The sequence below is a fragment of the Dendrobium catenatum genome, unplaced genomic scaffold (assembly GCF_001605985.2).
Source record: "Dendrobium catenatum unplaced genomic scaffold, ASM160598v2 original_scaffold_98100, whole genome shotgun sequence".
Taxonomy (NCBI): domain Eukaryota; kingdom Viridiplantae; phylum Streptophyta; class Magnoliopsida; order Asparagales; family Orchidaceae; genus Dendrobium; species Dendrobium catenatum.
In genome coordinates, this window is record NW_021416538.1 from 37,548 (window position 1) to 46,116 (window position 8,569).

General features: G+C 34.2%; 1 long non-coding RNA gene across 2 annotated transcripts in view; it reads left to right on the forward strand.

Moving 5' to 3' along the window:
- LOC110105360 overlaps nucleotides 1-7,724 on the forward strand; it is a 44,661-nt gene extending 36,937 nt beyond the window's left edge. The window contains exons 2-4 of one of the 2 annotated variants that reach the window (XR_003699617.1): nucleotides 1,400-1,478; nucleotides 1,623-2,161; nucleotides 6,920-7,724. This is a non-coding gene — a long non-coding RNA (uncharacterized LOC110105360). The remainder of the gene's footprint in view (nucleotides 1-1,399; nucleotides 1,479-1,622; nucleotides 2,162-6,919) is intronic. The other variant, XR_003699616.1, reaches the window with a different exon arrangement.
- The last annotated feature ends 845 nt before the right edge of the window (nucleotides 7,725-8,569 follow it).

Here is an 8,569-nt window from a genome sequence, read left to right on the forward strand (position 1 = left end):
TCTATTCCATTTCATGGAGGCTATACGTTTGTCCCTACTGGGCACAACGTACAATATTCAGCTATAGGTGGTGCACGCTTCATGGGTCTATTCTGGGTATTTGGTCTATCCATCCATGGGTGGAAACACTATCAACTAGTACTTAGCTTGGATGGGACCTTTTTTCTTGGAAAGTATCGAGGGACCCTCCTTGTCGCTGTAGGAATAGATGAAAACGATAGACTTTTTCCCTTGGCATTTATAGTCATTGAATAAAAGAGTAATGATTCATAGATTTGTTTCCTATAGAACCTGCATGATTTGGTTCATCTAGTCATTGATCGTGATAACCTATGCATAATCTATGATAATTATCTAGGCCTTATAAGGGATATAAAAAAGTATTTCCCAATGCATTTCATAGACACTGCCTTTGATAATTATGTGAGAACTTTAAAAAATATGTGCATCATTTGGGAATTCTAGATAGTGAGGGCCTCAACAACAAGATGTACTTTACAGGAAACATAGAGGATATAATGTACTTCAATCGCATGATGAATAACATCAAAACTGTTAAGCAAGAAGCCTTGGATTGGTTGGTACAATATGATGTGTCTAAATGATCCTTACTATTCAACAAAGGCCATCGATATGGCATTATGACAACAAATTCATAATAATATTTTAATGGTATGCTCAGGAATGCTCGTGGGTTGCCGGGTTGATAATGTCTATATATTATAACCTCAAGTCGATATTCCTAAAATATTTAATAGAAGCTGCAAGATGTGTAGTGGAAGGTGAGTCAGACTTCATTCCATGACTGATGATTGTGCTACAATGAGTCAAACATGAAGCAAGTTAATGTCTTGAACTAATTATGATAAATAGAAAGGAATTTAAAGTTGTTGATATGTCATGCTGTGCTAAAAAAGTTGAGATACTAAGTTCAAATTCTTGCACATGCATGTGCAACAAACCATAATTATATCATGTACCTTGTGTACATGTCCTTAGTGTGGCTGGATAAAGGCGATGAGATCATAATGCTTTTATAAACTATACTGTTAACATCTGTAAGGCTATGTACTCCAAACTTTTTTATGTCATTCCTCCCAAGGACCTATGACCCACCTTCAATGAACAATATGGAATATTCCCTTTGATTGCTCCAGATTTTAGGACTCGTGTTGGTCGACAACAAATAAATAGATTTTATAATAAAATGAGTGAGCCCTCATCCAGCTCACATAAGGCTTTTGGTTTTTGCAAATAAGTCATTCACAATAGAATAACCTGTCCATATAATCCCTCATCCAGGTTTCGTATATAAACTATAGTTATTTAATTAAGTCCCAACTCATTTTTTGTGCTTACATTCAACCTACTTCTTACATTATTAAATTTTTAATAACAGATATTGCTGATAGATCGAGGCGTAGTCATTCCTGGTGGTGTACCTCCGATGATATTGGTGGAGAAAAAAGTTTAATTGTGTAAAGGAGCATATCATCACTAGGATTGTTGGATAGGGCCCACAATCCAGATTAGATATAAACTATACTTATTTATTCATAACTTCAACATTTTTTGGGTCATGACATACTTATCATAATATTATTTACCTTTTTTTTCAACAGGCCTCTCCCTTAGTTGCTTCAGAATATTTATGTATGGAACGAGAATGGACAGTTGAGTGCCCATGTATGATATATATTATGAGAAACTTTAGCCTTGATACCCTTCAACATTTATAGTTCATTCATCTGGAACAAAACTTGATTGCAAGATTGGCTGAGAGATGGTGCCCCTTGATGAACACCTTCCATATCACGATCAGGGAGATAATGATCACACTTCACGATGTGCTTGTGCTACTTGATCTTAGAATTGATGGGCATGCAGTGGTGGGGTTGAATGTAGTTGGTCAAGGACGTCGTTGGTCCAACTAGATAAATTATTGTTCTAAGCTTCTTGGTACAAATCCAAGAAGAGATATAGTGTGCCATGCACCTGAAGATGAGGATGACAGCACAACCTTTACAATGGGTACCACTTAGGTTGAGTTGTTGCTCCCATTACTTTGGCTCTATTGGACTTTGTATAAAGACTCATACGTTGACTTTGCACCCAATCCATTTATTTAGCATGACTGAGCTTACATCCTCTTTATGATTGGGTATTTTCTAATTCCAAACATGTTATGGTCTCTTATTTCATTACAGTGGTTGTCATTGCTTATGAAAGTGGACACGTTTGATAGGATTTCTATTGGTAGTGCTGTTCTAGCACATCTATATGGAGAACTCTATCATGCGACATGTTGTTGACCTCATTTTTGTATGAGGTCACTAGGATCAATCTAGTCACTAGATCTATCCAGACCATATAATCTAGATCTACCCAGATCCTAGGATCTATCCAGACCATAGGATCTATTTGGACCCTAGATCAACTAGACCCTAGGACCAATCCAGATCTTAGATTAGTCTAGATTCAAGTTAAACTGAAACTCAAATCAATTCAAACTTTAAATATATCTAGACTTTGAACCTATCAAGATCTCAACTCCAGTTTAAACCTTGATCCTACCTCTAATCTAGCTTCAATCCTATCCAATCATTTATGATCATTCAAATGATTTTCAATGATTTGGATAATTTAAATTTAAGCATTTAAATCCAGACCAAAGTCCAAGGCTAAAGGTCCCTGTCCTGAAAGCCTTTTCTAGTGAATTTTCAAACACTTTAAACCCAAATCAAATGACCCTCAATTCATGATATATCAATTAAATACTAATTATGCATGTCTATTAGGTCTATTCTCAAAATTTGAGCTTAATTTGAGGTCTCTAACCGTAGAGACTAGATTAAAATCCAAAGGCTAAAAAACCTTCAAATATTTATGGCCTATGCTACTAAACTTGTCTCCTAGTAGAATTTGACCTTGGAGACTTCTCCAAAGCCTCTAACCACATCCAAACCCTTGATCATAATATGTTGAGTAGTAAACTATATTTTGATGGACCTACTTTGACCCTCAATTGACCAGAGGTCAGCATGGCTAAAATGTACCTTAAGGGAAGTTTTGAAGTTTTTTCTAGACTTCAACAAAGCCTTTCAAATTAAATCTCAAAACCTCTTCCAATGCATCTTAATCATCATTAGGAGTACATTGGACTCAAGCCCTGACCCTGGTCAAACTTGGTTGACCAAGTTAACCAATTTTGACCAAAATACCCCTTAAGGGTTTGAATACTCTTTTCAAACCAAATGGTCTCCTCTTTATATGATACCACTTCTAGCATATTTCAAACATGAAACCAAACTTAGGGCTTGGGTCAACTTATTTAACCAAATAGGCCTTATATAGTCCAAATTGTTAATTTGACTGAAATGATCTCCCTAGACCATGAGACCCCCTCCAAAAGTCTTAGAATATCATTTCAAATCTATTGAACCTAATCCTAGACCCCAGGTCAACCTGGTTAACCCTGATAGACCTTTAAAAGTCTAAATGGTCATTTAGACCATTATGACTCTTGAAACTGCCTCCACCATACTCCATAATCCAATCAAACCTGTTGAGCCTAAACCCTGGCCATGAGTCAACCTGGTTAACTAGATCAACCCTTAAGCTTCCCTACTTTGAATCAAGCTTCAAATGTTTATAGAGTGTAATTTTAGTGTTAATAGACCTAGTGAGGGATTATTACTTTGGGTGATCAAGTCATTAATAAGAGTACACATTTTAGATATATTGGATCTATTTCTCAGAGTGATGGTGAAATAGATGGGGATATTATCAGCAGAATTCAAGTTGGATGGTTGAAGTGGAATAATGCATCAGACTTATTGTGTGATAGAAAAGTCATCCTCAAACTTAAGGAAAAATTATATAAGATGGTTGTGAGACCTACATTGCTTTATGGTGCTGAATGTTGGCCATTAAAAGAGAAACATAATACTAAGTTAAGTGTTGTAGAGATAAGGATGCTCAGGTAGATAAGTGGCTTTACCCTTAGAGATATGATACAAAATGAGCTTATATATGAAAAGGTTGGTGTAGCTCTAATAGAAGATAATATTAGAGAGAGTCACCTTAGATGGTTTGGTCACATAAATCTACAGCCTTTTGATGATCCGATTAGGAAAGTAGAGGTATTAGATTTGACTTATGTTAAGAAAAGTAGAGGTAGAACTAAAAAGACATGGTTAGAAAATATTAGAAATGATATTTCATTATTAGAATTAAATGAGAATTTGACTTTTAATAGGACATAATGAAAAGAAGGGATTCATATAGCTGACCCTATGTAGTGGGACAAAGGCTTGTTGTTATTGTTGATAAACTATTTGGGATGATTTAATCATAACTGCTTAAGTTAACACTGTAAGTTATTTGAGTCTAGATTTTTACTTTGATTTTCAATATAATTTGATGTAATTTTGAGTTGTAAAAGTACTTTAAGATGGGATATTAAGCATTCAATTTGGAATCCAAAGAGGAAGGGACATCTCTTAGGGGAGAGTTCCTCTCCATTTGGAGATCCAAATTATGATGAATTTTAAATATTGAAAGAGAAAAGATAACACCCCTTTAGAGGGTGAGTTTCTTTTTATTTGGATGTCTGGACATGGTGGATCCAAGGAGCCCGTAGAAGGATGAAGAAGTGAACAACGAGAAGAATCATATTCTCAAAGTCACTTATGCCTTAGGACTAAAAATTTGGGCTTATTATTAGGGGTACCCGGCCACTTTACTTTCAATAAAATTCTAGATTGTAATATTAACTGGCACTTACCACATGGACATTGATAAATTTAATTAATTTTATTTACATTGATTATGCAGTAGAAATGACATATTTTTCTAGCTTTGTTTCTTGCATGTCATATCTTATTTTAGCCTAAAATGATTGGAAGCTCATGAGAGTACAAACAAAATTTTTTTTACTTTAATTAAATTAAAATTTTTAAGTCAACATACAAACTCTAATGAATTAAGAAGTAAGCTTTGGTTCGTCAAGAGTTTACATACATTCATTTTGACTCTTCTCTTTCTTATTAGATGCCTCCCTACTTGTGGGTTTTGACAGGCCACCTAATCTATTAGGGTGTAGTCCTATCAAGTGGTTGTTGCATAATCTCTAGAATAAAATTATTTTTAAGCCTGATTTTAAAATAATTTTATTCTGATTTAAGCATTTATCGAGTCAACTAGCATGTATTGCATTAGAAATAAATTTAAATGAGCCTAAAATTTAACTAAATTTTACTTTAAGCTTCATATTACCTAAAATCAGTTAAGGGGCCAATTAGGATCTGCTCAAGATATCGGCCTTGATTCCTTAAACTTAACTGAATAACATCTCTACCACTCTTACATAAAAGACCTTATACATGATTTTGAAGCATCTTGATGGTTAGCTAGCTCCCGAATCCATATTGGGGTAAGTCTAGATTTACATTACATTAGGTAGGTTCAAATTATTGATTTTTAGTATCTAATTTAGGTTTAGGTTTTGAGGAAGGTTCAAACTATAAGACCTCAAACTTTGAAAATTTTATCCCAACCTTATAATAAAATTAGCAATTCAAATTAAATATCTTTTAATCTAAATTTAAGCATAACACTTAGGATAGGCTCGAGTGCTTCTAAAATGTTTTAGAATCCCAAAGAATCTCTTACCTTTTCTCCTTTAACCTCCAAAAATAAGTTTTCCACTTGATTTGGTCTCTATTAAAAATTCCAATCCTCACCTCCCTTGATATCAATATTCTAGAATTCTAAATAAAATTTCTACCCTTATTTTAATTGAGAGTATTTATAAAAAATTTTGATTTCTTATGATATAATTAACTATAAGGGTATGTGCTCGTAGGAGATATAGTAACCCAGATCAATTTTCTAAATAAATTTTTTAAAACTTCATTTAATTATCTTTGGAAAAATCAAATTTAACTATCATTATCATCATATTTAAAATGATCAATACTAAACGATATCCTCTTTTCTCGGGAAGATATATTATTCTATTAACATAACTTTGATTATGAAATTAATGATCCTTTATATAAATTATTATAGTCAAACACTCGATAAAAAATCATTTTGATCCTTTGGGATAATCTGTTATTCTTCCCTAAGTTTAACTATGATAATCAGGATGAATTTATAGTTTTGTAATCTTAACTCATTAGGGAATGATATATTTACCTCCTGAGATAATATATCATTCATAATGACGTGTTCAATTTTAGTACTAAAATTCTAAAAATTCAATTTTCTTGAAGAAAACTAATCTTTTTAAAACCCAATAACTTTTTCATCAAGCATATACCTAATACGCACATACATTTTTGGATGTGTTACTCTCTACTCTTAAATGATAGATGAGTATAGACCCATACACAGAAGAAGTTCTGGTTGCTTTGCCCCAACAAGGTCATAATTGGGGGGGGGAGAGAGAGAGAGAGAGAGATTTAGAGAGCATTAGTTATACTAATTAGCTAAAAGCGCACTGAGTCGTATCTCCCCGACCGTGAAATAAGATAGTTTGTGGGGAGTATAGTTATTGATATAGAACTAATGGAACAAAGTTTCAAGAGGAATGATGGATGAGGAAGAGCATATTTTGACTAGATAATACAATATTGGGCATACCTTTAGTTATGGGAGGAGAGGAGAGCATATGTGGTTTGAATTACTCCACCATAAGGCACTGCTAATCAGGAGTTAGGAACGTACTTACAGTGGTATAGATCTTATGCTATCTTTTATAATCACAAACAGATCCACCAGAGACTTTTTCTTGAGATTGTCTGGCGAAAGATTAGTTATACAATTGATTATTTACATTATGTATAGTTTATGAATCAATTATTTTTGAATTAATTGTTAAAATTATATCTGATGAATTTCTCATATCATCTAGGCCAACTACTACATATGGTTAACTGTCATTCTTGAGCCATTAGCTGTGGGGCATGGACAAAATGCTAGTTCATTGCAATTGTCTATTGACAAGGTCACAAAACTTTCCACCAGAGTTCAACGAATATTTTATATAGACTATACCACTTTTAATACCACCATAGAGGAGAGGACCCAATCTAGGGAGCATGCAATAAGTTCCTATAGAGTTCAGGGGGCCAGACGATCAACCTCTGATGCTCCATCCAGATCGACAGGCAGCCGACACCACCAAACAACCTAGACTTTCTATGTACACACCATTCACCAGTTATGATAGGACTAGCACAGGACCTTCCACATGACATTGGAGCTTATTCGATGCACAAGAAAGTGATGCAGCTGATGTGTACTATGGCACACTATCTCAGAAACCCACTACATAGTCCTTAACTCCCATGGCTATACTTGAGTGGATATCATCTGTTGGGTTGCCATTTTCTCCCTCATAGTTAATGGGAGGAAAACCATCATAGTAATCTACATAGCGATCAAATCAACATATGTATGCTCGTGAGCAAGAGGAGCAGGTGATTGAGGAACCTCAACTTTAACAAAAAAGATGGAAGGCCCTAGTTATATATACTCTAGGGAGTGGGGATCTTCCACGTCATTGATAGATGTTCCATTCTTCTTTATTTTCCTGATCATATTTTTGTAAATATTTAAAGGACTGATATTGTTGTTTGCATTGAAGTTGGTATTGAAAATATTATACTCTCACTTAAATTTGGATGTGTGAAATTGCTATATGTACATTGAAATAATCTCTAGTGAAATAAATACGACTTTACTAATAATGACAAACTGCGTTAATGCTCATAAAAGATTATAATAATATAACATTCACTTTAATAAGCAAGGTAAATAACACACACCAAAATCAAAAGTGCATATTACTACATAGGTTTCCTATCTCCTATGCAACATATAAAGACATACTTGGAGTTCGGTTTGAATTGGGCAGCACTTGAAATTACACTCAAATTCATTTTGAAGGTCTTTATAGTCCTCATCATTAAAAAACTTTCTTGGCTTACCTTCACGCAATAGCTCCATCTAATTATTATAAAATTCCAAAATGAATTTGTCCAAGCTAGGATGCCAACTTTCATATAATATCACATGCTCATTGTCAAGGTTTCTCCAATCAACATCTGGTGAATATCCACCTTCATGATCACGTTGCATCTCATGATATCGTGTATGTAAGAAATGAGAACCGATGAGATGATCATTTTCTTCTTGGAACCTAATCTAAATAGTCTTCCAACAAGTCTTGTATATTTTTACCCTCATTACTGCCTCTTGCATAACTCGAAGGGCATCATCCTAATCTTCGAACCACTAATATAGGAGCAAAAATGAAATGTCTCATTCGCATTCGCCTTTTACTCCAATGGGCTATCACGGATTCATGCTATATATTCATGCATTCGTCTGCTTGCAAAATTGAACCTTTGTTTATTGGGGATGCCATGAAGGGTTTCCATACATAGCCAAAACATCTCTAAGGCATATTCTAAATCTCCACATCTCAACTTCAAATGAACATACACACCTTAAATAGCAGAGGTAAGCCTCGCACCTTTCCAAATAGATCAAAATTATA